The sequence below is a fragment of the Microtus ochrogaster genome, chromosome 1, assembly GCF_000317375.1.
Source record: "Microtus ochrogaster isolate Prairie Vole_2 chromosome 1, MicOch1.0, whole genome shotgun sequence".
Classification (NCBI taxonomy): domain Eukaryota; kingdom Metazoa; phylum Chordata; class Mammalia; order Rodentia; family Cricetidae; genus Microtus; species Microtus ochrogaster.
The window spans coordinates 72579196-72594711 of NC_022009.1; the positions used below are offsets into that span (position 1 = coordinate 72579196).

A 15516-nucleotide genomic window follows, 5' to 3' on the forward strand; every position below is an offset into this window, starting at 1 on the left:
CCACAGGGGGTGCACCCACCCACTGAGACAGTGGGGCTGATCTATTGGGAGCTCACCAAGGCCAGCGGGACTGTGACTGAAAAAGCATGGGATAAAACCAGACTCTTTGAACATGGCAGACAATGAGGGCTGCTGAGAAGCCAAGGACAATGGCACTGGGTTTTGATCCTATGGCATGTAATGGCTTTGTGGGAGCCTAGCCAGTTTGGATGTTTACCTTCCTAGATATGGACGGAGCGGGGAGGACCTTGGACTTTCCACAGGGCAGGGAACCCTGACTGCTCTTTGGACTGGGGAGGGAGGGGAAGAGGAGTAGGGGGAGGGGGATAAGGGGGAGGGAAATGAGAGGCTGGGTGGAGGCGGAAACTTGTTTTTTTTTTCCTTTTCTCAAAAAAAAAAAAAGTCAATCTAGCATCTTGGTGCATAACACAATGTAAGTTATATCTATCTTGTAATACAGTCCAGTGAGTGCATGTGATCCAGTCTCACTGATGGGCTCACTTTGTGATGCAAACATCTCAACAGTGGCCTCCAGAGTGCCCAAGGCTTACCCTTCCTCTACTCAGAAGCAACAGAGCACATGCCCCTCCTCTTCTCTCTCTCTCTCTCTCTCTCTCTCTCTCTCTCTCTCTCTGTGTGTGTGTGTGTGTGTGTGTGTGTGTGTGTGTGTGTGTGTGTGGTATTTTGGCTGCCTTTGATTGACCAGATATAGTCATATTTCAGTGACTCCAAGCTTAGAGAGTCAGGAAAACATCAGGGGACAATGAGGGGAATTTAGTAGGCACTACCGTTCCTGTCACAGAGAGCAGGCTCTATTTCTTGTCAACCAGAACTGCTTTAAGAAAGAATCTTAGACGTAATATTCTGCAGGACTATCATCTAGTTGCTCTGTCTAAGTATATCAGAGTCAGAGAGCAGAAAACTTGAGTGACCCAGGCTGACTGACAAGTGGGTGCTGGCTGCCTCAAGACACCTCCTCTGTCTCCTTTCAAGCTGCATTTCTGATTTCTTTTTTCCTATAATTTTTACTTTCCTTAAACATGGAGGAGAAGCCCCAGATTTACCAAAATCCAACAGACATCATTCTTACCACACCACAGGCTTTTGCAATTCTCTCAGCAACAATCCAAGATAAATTGCACCAACATACCCAAGCCGTGCATAATCACAACAGAACCATGAAAGTGAAGAATGAAGACTGACAAGACATGAAGAATTGCATTTCCCCCTTGTTATCAGTGTCGGGAAACTGTATTAACATAAACCCCAGAGCTGGGAGCTGCTCATTGCAACCAGAGACTATTCTACATAAAGGACAAATCTCTGTTTCTAGGTAATATGTCTTGAGTACTACAAAGGATTTATCAGTAGGACAGGGAAGCAATACATGAAATATTTAACTCCTGGTCCATTTCATTTTCTTCAAACAGGCCATGTGAAAATCAGAATACACACATATTTTAAAAAACAAATCAATGAGTAATCATTTGCTTGCAAGGAAATTTATCAAATTTATCCCCCCAAAGAGAATTTGTACCCTGAACATTTAGATACAATTCACTTTCCAGGAAGGTCAGTATTAGGAGGCCATGTTCTCTTCAGAACATGAGCTTATAAAAGCACACATGTTGGAAACTACATCTTCTGTAATATGAGAGTTCATCAATCCAACATTTGACTGAGCTTTGGAATAGTCTGCTGTCTGTGCTGTAAGGCTGACCTCCCAGGAACCCCTCTTCCTGAGACCGTCTACACAGGCTCCATAGAAAGTGTATTCCACTGCAAAACTGTGAAACAGCATTCAGAGAGCAAGGAAAGAGTTAGCACCTGGAAGAAAATGTTCCAGATCCCACTCTCCAATGAAAGACTCAAGACAGAAGAGCTTTATGGTTGCATACAAGTTGATGGACAACATTAAGCCTACTGTCTCCCTGGGTATCTCCATTTCGAATTTTTATATAATAATAATGTTTGTGGGTATAATGAGCACTGATATCCTAAAATTAAGTATATTTATCCTTCCAGAGGTGAGGGAGAAGGGAGAATGAGAAGAAAAGAGCAGATAGGAAAATAAAAGCAAAGCTCACGTTTCAGATGCAATACACATCAAATTATACTATTATTTTTACTCTTTTCATTTAGAAGTTGTGGCAATATACATAAAAAACTGAATTGAAAATTCAAAATTACTAAAATATTTTCTTTATGCATACTCAAGTGGTATCCAAAGGTTTCAGTGAAAAAATTTGCTTAGAAGACCTTTGAGAAGGGCTTCAGAATGGGGTAATGCTAAGGTCTCCCCTTGTTCTCAGGTTCCTAACAATGGGAGTCTAAGCAGTTACAGTGTCAGCACAGCCAAAGTAACCAGCTCTAAGAGTCACAGCCACTGAGATGCCATAGGAGATGGAGAAAACAAATACAAAATCAAAAGACAAAACAAAACAAAAAAACAAAAACCCCATAAGACCAGAAACTGAGAAAATTAAGTTGAATATCATATTCCTTGAGACAGCTGCTTATTGCATCTGGGCACAGAAGGGATGGAGAAATGGGTATCAGGCATATGTCAGGCTCCCCACAAAGGAAGAAGTGCAGAGACTAGGATACACCAGTCCAGGCCAAATTCTGAAATAAGCAGGTGGGTCTGGGGCTCTCAACAAAGGCACTAGTTTCTGCATCTGCACACTGTTCATTGGATTTGTGTGCACTGGAGCCAGAAAGAAAGGCCATACCTGGAAGAGAAAGCAACCCCAACTCCCAGAAGAGCATTCTACTGCATCTGAAAATTTAAAGGTTCAATAAAGAACGAAATTCTGATAGGGCGCAGCAAGACCAAGAATGAGGTTTGAAACCAAGAAACAGGGAAAACAGAAGCTGGAAACATCGCTAAAACTACAGAGACCTGCATGCAGTTTTCACAGGACATCTGGTCTAGTAACTTCTCAGGAATGTCAGAGGAAGAGAACTACAATCCTGTCCTTGCCCGTCAGTGGGCTCAGGATGAAGAGAAAGTATCCCAGGTCATGCCTCTGTAGGATGAAGCAGAATCTTAACTCATCTAATTAGTTTGTCTGGCTGAGGAAGGTTTTCAAAGTTAGATTTCTGTCTCCGTTGAGAACATTAAGAAAGTATTCTTATATTAATGCTTATTTAGGCATTAATTAATGGTCTCTAACTCTCCTGATAAGCCTCAAGAGAAGCAACTATTTGTCCTATTAGAAAGCATAATATACTGTAGGGACAGTCCCAGCAGATTGGTTAATACTATACAGGATTTCAGTGGTAGTTTCTGATTTGTATCAAAGATGCTTATATGAACAGGTTACATAGGTTCCCAGTTTATCTACATATTTAACTAATTCAAGAGATCCTAGTTCTTATGTATAGAACTTAAAATTAGATATAAGATATCAGGCAGACAAACAAGAACTAAAACAAATAATCATGCTTGAAAGATGAAGTTTTGTGTTAAGAGCCTGGCTTTGGATGGGAACAAGCTACTCTGTAGCATTTTTGTGGCTTGTGTTCAATGGGACATCGTAAATAGTATTAACCTCTACCATAGTCGATAAAATGCCCTTTTATTTAAATTTTTTTAATTTTACACACTAACCCCAGTTCCCCCTCCCTCCCCTTCTCTCACCCTCCTATCTCCTCCCATCCTACCTCCTACCCTACCTCATCAAAGAAGGTAAGGCCTCCCTTAGGGATAAAAATTTTAACTGGAGGGCAAGTTTCTAAACCTAGGGAAAAAGTGCATCTACATACAGAGGCAGGGGAGCAGAGATGACGGGGCGGCTGGAACAGTTCTAAGATGGCTACGCACAGAGCACCACAGCATCAGAACAACATCGAAGTGTAGTAGGAGTTCTTTGTGAAACGTTTTATTAACAACCTGCAATCCATACCCATCAAGTTTCTGATGGCAGGATTCCCGTGTTCTTTTGTCATAATCCAATACCTCCAAAATATTCTGTTCTGGGCTTGGCAGGAGGGATCCAGCTCTATTGGTATACTGAATGGCCGACCCCTTGCAGAAAGAGCTCAATATTACAGGAGCACGAAGCTGGTGTCCAGTTCTGCTTAAGAAAGGTGGACTTGGAGAGCCTGAAACAGTAACAAGATTGCCCTGGCAAGGAGGTGGGTCACTATGAGTAGCCATGGTTTCCACAGAAGCCCACCGTTTGCCTCCAACAAGTATTCAGACGCAAATGACAGAAGGCGGAAAAACAGGCAAGTGATGTTGAAAGGGGCCTTGCTGTGAGGGAACGAAATTGCTGGATTTTTGATTTAATTATGGTATTAGATGAATTTCAAAGCACAAAGCTCAGCATGGTGAGGTAAGTGCTTTGCTTTTGGAAGGAGCATGCAGGGTGGGCTAGGCAAGACATTTTTGAGTGCTCAATGAAATTGAGCTTGCTCATCTGGGAATCAATTCTGTACAAATCAATGACTTACCCTAGGCTAGGGGTGGCTGACAGGGGACTGATGGCAAACAGAGAGGAGGGAATAATTTTTAGGCGCTAGGCAGCAGTGCTGACATCAGGCTTCTGGGGCCCAGTCACAAAGGTTTAAAATTACAGGATTATGCCCAGCTTTGAGCCGTCCATCTTTACCATAGCCATGTACCCATAAGCTAACAGCGACTGCCAATTCTCCTGTTGAGGCATTACTTTAGTGAATAATGCACAATAATTATTTTATCCTTGACATAAAATATAAGAAACAGCTCTGCCACTCTGATTAGGTCAATTTCTTAGCTATCATACATTTGGAAAACAAAATTATCATTGGAATGCCATTAAAATAAAAAAATCAAATCCTCAAAAGATATCATTAAGAAAATGTAAGGATATATCACAGTCCAAGAGGAAGAATATTTACAAGTCACATATCTACTAGTAACATATTTATGACATATGGAAAGACATTTACAACTAAAAATTGGGAAATGCAGGGCAAAGGATGTTTGAGTAATTTGACATTTCTCTGTAAAAGATGAACACATGTCGAATAGCACATGAAAGGCATATTCAGCATCACTTACCGCTGAGGAAATGTAATTAGTAGCATAGTGTGCTAACAGTACATACAAACAGCCATATGAGAACACACCTGGTGATGTTTAGGATCAGGGAAAATCTTAGGAAGCTGGAATCCTCACACATTCTTACAGGAATGGAAAAAGAAAGCCTGAAATTTTCCAAAAATTTAAGACTTATGTTCCACTTAACCCAGACATTCCAGTCCAGGAATATTACCTAAGAATTGTGAAAATAGGATCTGGAGAGGCAGCTCACCCAAAAGAGCCCTGGTTGTGTTTGCAGAGGACCTGGATTCAGTTCCCTACACCTACATGGTGCCTCACAACCCTTTGTAACTTAGTCTCAGGGAATCTGATACCCTCTTCTGGCCTCCACAGACACCTGGCCAGTATGTGATACATATACATACATGCAGGCAAAACACTCATACATAAGACACAAATAAGTAATTTTTTAAAAACACGAAAACATATAGCCATGCAAAACATATAGGGATATTACATCAAATTATTGGTAGTGACCAAAAATTAGAAAAGTATCCAACTATCCATCAACTGCTAAACAAAATGAAGTATATCCCCATAGCAGAGTGCCGCTCAGCATAAGGAAGAATGAGCTCCCAATACATGCATGGCACACTCCATGGGCAAAGACCACACAGATATCTAAAAGAAGTCCAATACAATAAATGACTCCCTTACATGAGGCTTTGAGAAGAATGAAAACATAAAATGAAACAATTTAGTGGCTTCCTGGAGTAAGAATAAAAAGGAAGACAGGCCATGACCAATCAGGAGCAAACTTCTCAGCCAAGAGCTGCATTCTGTACCCAAATGATGCTGATATCTGCACAACTGTATGAAACCCACCAACGTACAGTTTACACAAACAAAAATCTGAGCTGTGTAAACTATACTTCAATAAAGCTGCGACAGCTAAAATGGGTAGCTTCAACACCCCCAATGTTTCCACCAAGAGGATGATTGTCTATGCCTATGTCCCTTAGCAAATGCTTTTGTGCTAAACACTCGGCTTTGTACCAACGTAAGTTAACATATGTCTAGACAAAGGAAACTAGGCCCCATTGAAGGGAAAAGCAGGTAATATGTTAGTGTGTGCGCCTACATGGTTCACTGGCAGAGATTTTAAGAGGAGGACTAGAGACAGGAACTATTCTGATGAAAATAAATAACTCCCCTAAAGAGAAGTTGCGTTTGTCATGTTTATAAAAGAGTTTCTACAGTCATCTGCAAATAGTCTCCTTAATAGGAATCCATGACTATTTTCAGCTTTTCTCAAAATGATTGCCATGATATAGTAGATTTCACCACTACATAGCATGATTTGGTTTGGTTTCACGTTTCCTTGCAGTTCATCAGAGGCCCAAGCATGGTAAGTGGAAGTTGGGCTGAAATGATATGTGTCCTCGGTGTCTCAGATGGGTGCATTTTTTTCTTTCTTCTTTATATGCCATGTTTTTTCCTTTTCTTCAGATCATCTCGGGGTCTGAAGATTATAAATACTATCAGAAGCAGACCTTGCTTAGTTCTGTCTCATCAAGGAAAAAGAAAGTCATCAGAAGTAGAGATTTTAAAAAGTATAAAACTGGCATGCAGTTTCTGAGAAACCTATTTTCTACTGAGAGTAGGTGCCTGGGCCTTCATCAGATGGGGAAGGAGGTACATTGTCTCTACTCTGAGATGAGAAGTTTGCCAGGTTACTTCCTCAGTGAGCACCATTAACCTCAGACTGCAAAATGTTCAGAGCAGTCCAAAATGAGATGGCAACAGACAAATGTCAATACCCTTGCTTTCTGTACCTTCTCTCAATCATCCCCTTTAATCCAGGCACCGTACCCCTCTACCCTCTGCAATCCTACCCTGCTCTGCACCCTCCTGGCATCTCTCATCTTCCCAACCTTCTCTTTCTAGGTTAGATCTGGTTTTAAAAAAAATACCATTTATTTTGTATTAGTCCTTTCAACTAATTTCCCTTGTTCTAACACTACATTCTCCTTTAGAAAAATCCTCATTAAGAGTACTCCTGCGTGTACTGGTATGAAGTCCAAAGTTGATCCCTGGCTCTTCCTGGTCACATTTTTGCCCCATTGCCCCTCCGGATTGTGCATTTAAGGACACTAGAGGATTCTTTGGAAGTGTCAATACAGAGGCTTTCCTGGGTGGGAGATGCAAATTGGACTTGTAGAAAGTTTGGTGAAGCCCACACAGCATTGACTAAGAAGCACGAAGGCCAGGACAGTGAAGCAGTACATAGAAGAGGCATGAGTCAAGATTGCCAGAACATGGTCCAGGAATGGAGGGCTGTGATGAGGATTCTGAGTGCTTGTGAGAACACTCCAAGAAATCAAGACAAGAATCTCATGACCTCAGTTTATTCAAAAACAAAGAATTGCTCTTGGAACTTGTCTTCATGTTCCTCCCAGGCATAGCAGACGGGAGTGAGTTTACTTCAGGTTACTCATTGCTTGTTGACGGTACTCAGTGAAGTGTTTAAACTATCTCTTATATGTCTCTATGGAAAGGCATGTTTTGGCCTCTGCAGCTTGTCCTTGTGGTTGTATACAACTGGAACTCATGAGACGTTTACTCGTGTGACTTCTCTTAATCCTCAGGGTATCAATGGACTGATGCTCTGAATGAAGTTGGCTACTGCATGAGACCTTAGTCTGCCTCATGTATCATCTCCATTCCTCCAGGTCCTACCATCTCTACAGCAGTGACACAAGATAAATAAACTGACTTTGTAAATTGTCTAGCCAACATAGGCAGAGCTTGGGTATCTGGGAACCAGATATTTGCAATACTCTCATATTTAAATCTGGCAAGATTTTATATACACAGTAGGTATTAGTCAAAACCAATTAGTTGGTAGCATAGGGCTATATCACCTGCCCAATAAGGTGCTAGGTTCCCAAAGCGTGGTTGTGATAAAGAAGGGAGTGTGACGATGTTATGGAGACTGTGTGTGTGGAGAACTGGAAATAATTTGATCTACTATATAATATTGTCTGATGACCAAACCAACTCTCAATGACTCCCCACATGCCCTCTTTTGAGTCTCAATAACTTTCAATAAACCACTTTCAAATCTCTCTTATGACTCCTTTTTTTTTTCTTTTGAGCCATAGCAGAAAGGTCTCATCTCCTCACAAGTTTGAATATCTTCACATAGCTGTTCAATAGCCTGAACAATAGCCTCACCTTTTCCCTCATAATGAACTCCTTTCATTCAGCGTCATGGTACTGGTGGATATATATTCTGATGGATATATTTTTACTCTGGTGCTAGAGATTAAACCTGAGGTTGTGTATACGTCAGGTCTATCAACTGAACTATGTCCTCGGCTCTTAGAATACAGTCAGCACTTAAACCAGCGTAACCCAGTTGTGCAGCTGAGTTAGTGTTTTGGGGGTTGGCAGATAGCTACATCCCTATTTCATCCCAAGGCCGACAGTTCTAAGAGCATTGCGAACCTCTCACTGGTCCCTAGGGCTCAAGGAGCAAATGCATCCTTTTGTTGGCTCTCTTTCATCTTCTGTTCCACTTCTCTGCTCCCCATTTCTCTTCCTGAACTCCTATTTCCAAACTGTGGGTGAATGAAGCTTGGTCTGTGGCTCAGTCCTTAGGAGACTCTATGTTAAGATCAATGGGTTGTAGTATTGGATTATATTAGCAAAATTTATCCTGTAATTAAATTAAAACCCATATTATGTTCTACCCATGACTGAACTTGTCATCCATATTCAAAGCCTCCCCAACTACAGTGATTCATCTCTTATTTTCCCAGACAAAAGAAGAAACAGGAAAGAAGCAGAGATCCTCTGAGCATTTCTTACATCCCTAACTTTACTTGAGTTTTCTAAAACAAGACTATAAAGGTGTATACATGAAGAAGTAGTTTCAGAGGTGTAAAAGACAGACTAAGTTTATTCAACCAAGATGACAAAGCAAGAATTAAACCAGATATGAGTCCAGTACTGTGGTTCAAAGACCTTGATCCTCTGTGAAGAGTCAACAATTCCTGATTACTACAGCCGTAAATATTCTTTCTTCCCCAGCACGAGGACAAAAATAACACTAACTCCAAAAGTTGGAATGAAAGGAATCCTTGGCCACCAACTACACACATTGGCCTCTTCACTAACAGGTGCCAAGTGACAGAGGAGCCTGTAGTAGTGGACTGCCCCACTCTGAGCTTCTTCATCAGGCAGTGTGGAAACGGGGCCCATCTACTTCCTGCCAACACCATCTGGCAGGTGCTGGCTTTTCCCAGTCAGCCATGAACTAGGCTGTGTAATTGCATCAAATCATGGGGTACTTCTCTCCAGCTCTTACTCCTGTCTCAAGCACAACTGTCACATAAAAACCACTTAGGAAGCTAGAAGTCATCTGTCTGACCCACTCCACAGAGCTTGGCTCACAGACCTACTGAACGACAAAATCATCCAAGCTCATTTTCACGCTGGGTGGACGCCAGCAGTAAGAGACACATGCCGAACAGCTAAAGGTGACCTGGGCCAAGGCTCATGATACCCCAGCAGTCTGAAGAGCTCCTGAATTTTATTTACCTTAGGATAAACCAGATCTTCCCACATTTACTTAGCGTTTCCACTTTGTACTGTTTACTATTTTTAAGGCATGCTATTACATTACTACTACACTAATCACAGTGCCTATGAAAATTCACGGCTTACAACCTTCTTTTCTGTTTCTTATATAGCATTATACTATTTCCTTACTAATTGTGGTAGGATTATTTACAAGCTAAGTTACACTTTTTCTTGGTTTAGTAAAAAGTACAGTTAGGACTCACGGGAAATGCACAAGGACCTAAATGGCATTGGATCTAATCAACAATCAGAGTCATTCTACATTTAATTGAAATAATTGTCCTAATAAAATCACAACCTTGTAGCTACATGGACTTAAGCATATTAGTGAAAATCCCAGAGTCACCAATATACGTTGGTATCACCTTAAGGAAAGAAATCAAAGCATTTCCCTTGGAGCACTTTAGCCAAGAGGGAGCCTGAGTTTGAATTCTCTACTTCCTCCCCCTCCCCCAAGCATCTCCCATCTCTGTGTAATGTTCAATTTCTGGCCTGTTACCTGTGGGTTGTATGTCTGAATCTGTATCCCTATGTCTTACTGATATGTCTAGATACCTTATCTTGCCTTTGCCTGCCCCCATGTCTTTAACAAAGGGCTTTGCTCCATCCTTATTAGACAGAAAGCACCACATAGAGGAAAGGATGGAGATATCTTCCAGAAACCTTCAAAAGAGTTTTACAAGGGATTGGGCCACTGCTTCCAACTGATAGCAAAGACTGCTGTAAATACCACTGCAAACAAACTTACAAACATATATCCACAAAGCTTCTAACATTTATGGTGAATATTTATCACTTTTGACCAGTGTGCTATTTTCAGCAAAGCATTATCATAACACATACAAACATGATATCATAGCATACATGCATTGCTTTCTGGGTCAGAGGTATAGAAGAGTGTGTAACTTAAAATTAAAGGTATGTGTTAGAATAGGTTGTGAAATCCAAGGCAAGTAAGGTTGGTTGTTATATTGTTCTCTGAAAGACAGGTGGAACAGGCTGAGTACAAAGTAGGAGAGCAGTCTGCAGTGACCTCAAGGTATTTATTAGCTTGGGTTGTTGAGATCCAGCAAAAGTTCCAGTCTCTTAGAACATCAGAGATATTTTTATAATATTGCAAAATCACATTAGCAAATTTGATTTTAGAACATAGTCATTTTCATATTGACTGATAAGGTTTTTTTTTTTTTGGTTTTTCGATACAGGGTTTCTCTGTTTTTAACTAAAGCTGGCACTGAATATTTATGCTAGTGGCAACTTATTGTTTCTTACAGTTTTCTTGGTAGTTGGAGTTAAAACCAAAATCCTTTTTTGTTCTGATAATGAAAATGTTACCCTATTCCCTTGAGTTGTGATGTATCCAGAAACCATCCAACTGGCTTCCATCCTTACTAGTTGAGTCAACCCCTAACTGGATTTCTAGGTTTCTAATTCTGTGGGGTTTGAGGAGAATAAAAAACTTACCTGTTTCAGGACATCACTTATTCAATTATCTCATCACCACTTCTTCCTTCAATAAAATGTGAACAATGAAGGTTCTTACTTGACAGGTTATTGAACACTGACCTTACAGTCCCTCAAGAGGAACTGAGACATCTGTGTCTGAAGCTCTAACAGATGCTCTTAGGGACAAAAGTGATAACCATGTACCCTCTAGTTGCTGAGAACTGCCATGGGGTATAGATTAGTTGACAACTAGTATTTAATAAGTCAACCCACCAGACACACAACTCCCAAGCCCCACTTGGCAAAACAATAGGGGTTACTGACTGTAAATAACCCATTGCTCCTGTCTGTAATTTCTCTCATGTGCCACTTTGTTTCTTCCCTAAGAATTGCATTTCTTCCCTAAGAATAGCTGTAAGTGTATTCCCACTGCTTGTGTGTTTATCTCATAAAAATATTCTCTCTTTGGGGCACACATATAACTGAAGATGGTCAGGAAGATGATTTCTGATTAATTTGTATAATTCTGATAAATAAAAATAATACTAGGATATTTTACATGCCTCAGACTGACGTAGGATCCTCAGTCACAAATACAGCCTTTTACTCAGACAGCTAATTTTAGACTTCAGGACAAGTTTAAAGCAGGTTGGTTTCCCCGCAGAGAATAATAACTGGTTGGTCCTAAAGATAAAGACACGAGGTCATTTTCCCAAGAGGGAGAGTATGAGCAAGGAATTCAAGACCATGATGGGTTCATCCACTGAGACAGTTTGCTTGAGCTAATGGTAGCTCACCAACTTCAACTGGACTGGGAGTGAACAAGCATGGGAACAACCAAGCTCCTTTGAAGAGAGTTGATGGTTGGGGCAGACTGTGGGGCCACTGATAGTGACACTGGGATTTGTCTCTACTGCATGTACCGGCATGCAGTAGGATCCTATTCCCTATGGATACATGGCCCTCTCTTAGGATTGGAGGGGGTGGAAGGGTCTGTGTAGGGAGAGGGAGGAGAGTGGGAGGAGGGAAGGGAGTGGGAATTTGGAAAAAAAGTTTAAATAAATAAAAAATAAAATAAAATGAATTTAAAAAAATAAAATGTATACTTTGTAAAGTCATAAAAATATCCTCTTCACCTAGTGCACAAAATCTTCATGAACAGATAAATTATTACATTTCATGAGAAATACTTACTGTTCTGTTACTTACACCACCTAATAATTAACAAATAGGCCATCTACTATCTGAAACAGCACCTTATCCACACACTATACCTCAAGCCATGTAATCTCTAAGACCACCACTGTCTTCTTGGGACCAAGTACAGAGAACAAGGAAGGAAAAGCCCTCATCTTTTCTCAACCTTTAAAGATGATTACTATCAATAGGTTCTAAGAGTCTATTATTTTACCTCTTCTATAAGCTAATAAGTTAGCCTGGTGCCAGAGAACATAGGCATCTTGGGTCAAAGACTTTCTTACATACAGCAGCACCAGTATTTGACTATTATCTTTTCCTGCACTGGTTCCTAATGCTCCAATTTGTGTCCTGTTTAGTTTTATTGTGAACATAACACAACTAGGAAGAAGGAACTTCAATTAAATAATTGCCTGAATCAGACTTGCCTGTGGGCATGTCTTTGAAAGCATTTTCTTGATTAATGATCCCTGATGCAGAAGCGCCAAGACCACTGAGGGTGGAGCCATCCCTAGGCTGTTCAGGCTAGAGCTAAGCATGTGCAAAGGCACAGTACAGTACACACCATTCCTCTGTGGTCTATGCTTCCGTTCCTGCCCTGGCTTTCCTCGATGATGCACTATAACATGGAAGCGAAAACAACCTTTCCTTGACAAACTTCTTCTGGTTGTGGTATTTATTACAGCTATAGAGCTACAGGCCAATTAATATTGATGTAAAGAGAGCCTGGTGATTCTTGCACACACACTACAGGATTACAGGAGAGAAATTTGATACCTGGGTAACCAGAATCTTATAAGAATATTTTTATTCTTTGAGAATTTCAAAGTATTTTGATGTTATTCACACCTTCTCCTCTTAACTCCTCCCGACTACACCCCCACCTTTATATCCCTACAACTTCATGTCCTTTGTTTATTTATTAAAAATAATCCATTGACTCCAATTTGTGCTGCCCATATCCTCCTGGATATGGTGTCATCCACTGTTAAATGGTCTGTTCAACTTACTGGGGGCTGTACCCCTAAAGGAAACCAACTTTCCCGTTCCCAGAAGCCATCAGCTGTCAGTAGTTCCTCAGTTAGGAGCTGGTGCTCATGAGACTCTTGACACTCCATGCTAGAATGTTGACTTGCTGATCTTATGCGAGCAACCACAGCGGCTGTGGGCTCAAGAGTATAGTGGTCCTGTAATATCCCAAAGGCACTGCTTTTTTTTTCATCCCAGACCTCTGGCTCTGTCATAATTTCTGCACCCCTCTTCTACAATGATCTCTGAGCCTTGGGGAGGGAGTATGGCATAATGTCCCAAGTTGACTGGAAACTCAACTGAGATATATTCTCTGCATTTTGAACCACTATTAGTTTGAAGCATCCACTTACACAAAAAGTGCATCTGATGTGGTTGAAGACCTGCACTAAACTATGGGTACAGAGATATAAATTTAGAAGGTAGGGTCTATGTCCTATGACCAATGTATGTGTGGTGTCTTCAGCAATAAGAAGCAGAATCTTTTGCAGTGGGTAGTAAGTGCCACTGCACTTTCTACAGAGGCAAACACTTTCCTCTGCCTCACAAGGCTGTTTGTTTGACAGACATCAAGGAGATCACTAAATCCTCAAAAGCAAAAATATCAGCAGGAAGTCATTAACGACTCTGCCTGTAAGATGTACAAGAAAACCAAGGAGAATTTTCTCCCCAAAGTTCCTTACTTTTGTTGTTGCTGGTGGCCATGGGAAGGCACACTGCGGCTATGCAAACTGACAATACTCCTTCAACTGGTAACCTCACACCCTCATTGGTGGCTCTTGACTACTGGTTCAGAGAATCCCATGGTTTCCAAAAGGAATGTAAACAATGACTGACAAGATTTGTCCCCACACAAGAACTCTGCTTTCTAAAGCATCCTAAAGCTTCACAACAAATGCTCCACATTTTACTAAGATGGTCAGAAAAACACATTTCAAAAGGAAATTATTTTCATTTCTCATGATTTATTTGAACTGGAAGGCTGTGTTGAATCTGATATATTTGAGCTTTTTACAAGAGACAGAAAGATAACTATATTTACATATGATCTCAGATGGAATATTTTACAAAGAAAAGCTCATCAAAGGGAAATGCTAATTCTAGTCAAGCAGCCTTCTTTCTGCAAGTTGTTAATTCAAAGCTTGAGGGTAAAATAGGAAAAATTAGTTATTCATTATGAGATAAAGCTCTTTTTTTCCATGGTATAACACTGTGTTCCCTGGGGCAGTTATTATAGTCATACTCAGAATTTATTTCATTGAAAATATTAGCTGATTATTCAGAAATCTACACAGATAATTAAATTCTTTCTAGCTCAGACAGCTGTCCCCAGTCTTACAGAATAAATTAGTGTACATCAGGGCATTTAAAACATGCAACTTGCTTTTAGCTATTTTCGGGTTAATATTTTGAATAAGTAAATTTATTTTTCAATGTAGTTTAGTAGTAGAGTGTGTGTATAGTATGCTCAAGGTCCTGTGCTTTCTGCTCAGCGTGTGCACATGTACACACACACACACACACACATACACAAATAGGTATATATTTTGTACAATCATCATAAAGAGAAGTTACTATCAGATGGGAACTAATTGCTAACAAGAAATGGAGGCTTCGCCTTAGAACATATAGGACCAATGGCTTTCAGAATTGGGGATCCTGACTACGGGTGGGGCTCCCTAATCATTCACTGAAGCTGTTCTAGAATTCAATAGTAAGTGAAGGTAAGAACCTAAAGGTTGTGCATGCCTTGGTCACATAAATGTGCAGAGATGCCGCCATAGGTACCATAGAACAGAAATGTGTGCAAAAGGGGAAGTTGTCTGTGGGTAACTGTGGTCCCGCCACACAAGAAGTAGGTGGAGGGGAAGATGAGGACCATGAGGCCAAACAATTAAAAAATCTTTCCTATATTACTGTTGTAACGGAAAAATTAAAAATGTTGCAGGATCCCCAGCGGCAGTAGGCAGCAGAAATGCTGTAGGTCCCCAAACGGTGGTAGCGGGCCATGTGGCGGCAGGCAGCAGACCCTGAGAGCAGCCAGTCCCAAGCAGGTACAGTGCACAAGACTGCACATTCATGCAGAATCATTCACCCCAGCCAAAAGGTAGGAAGAACCAGTGTCCACTGAAGACGAATGCATCAGCACAATGGTCTCTACCAGGAGA

General features: G+C 40.8%; 1 protein-coding gene across 22 annotated transcripts in view; it reads right to left on the reverse strand.

The window, feature by feature from the left end:
• Nrcam (neuronal cell adhesion molecule) overlaps positions 1-15516 on the reverse strand; it is a 254523-nt gene that overhangs the window by 77863 nt on the left and 161144 nt on the right. The window lies entirely within an intron of this gene.